A 409-nucleotide genomic window follows, 5' to 3' on the forward strand; every position below is an offset into this window, starting at 1 on the left:
CATACCTCATTTTACTGTGTTTTACTTTAGTGAGCTTTATAGATACATGTTTTTGTTTTTTTTTTTTTTCCTTGTTAATTTTCTGTTTAGTTGATCTATCCATAAGTGTGAGTGGGGTATTAAAGTCTCCCACTATTATTGTGTTATTGTTAATTTCTCCTTTCATACTTGTCAGGATTTGTCTTACATACTGCGGTGCTCCCATGTTGGGTGGATATATATTTATAATTGTTATATCTTCTTCTTGGATTGATCCTTTGATCATTATGTAGTGACCTTCTTTGTCTCTTTTCACAGCCTTTGTTTTAAAGTCTAATTTATCTGATACGAGTATTGTGACTCCTGCTTTCTTTTGGTCCCAATTTGCATGGAAAATCTTTTTCCAGCCCTTCACTTTCAGTCTGTATGT

The sequence above is a fragment of the Bison bison genome, unplaced genomic scaffold (assembly GCF_000754665.1).
Source record: "Bison bison bison isolate TAMUID 2011002044 unplaced genomic scaffold, Bison_UMD1.0 scf7180017864474, whole genome shotgun sequence".
In the NCBI taxonomy this organism is placed as follows: domain Eukaryota; kingdom Metazoa; phylum Chordata; class Mammalia; order Artiodactyla; family Bovidae; genus Bison; species Bison bison.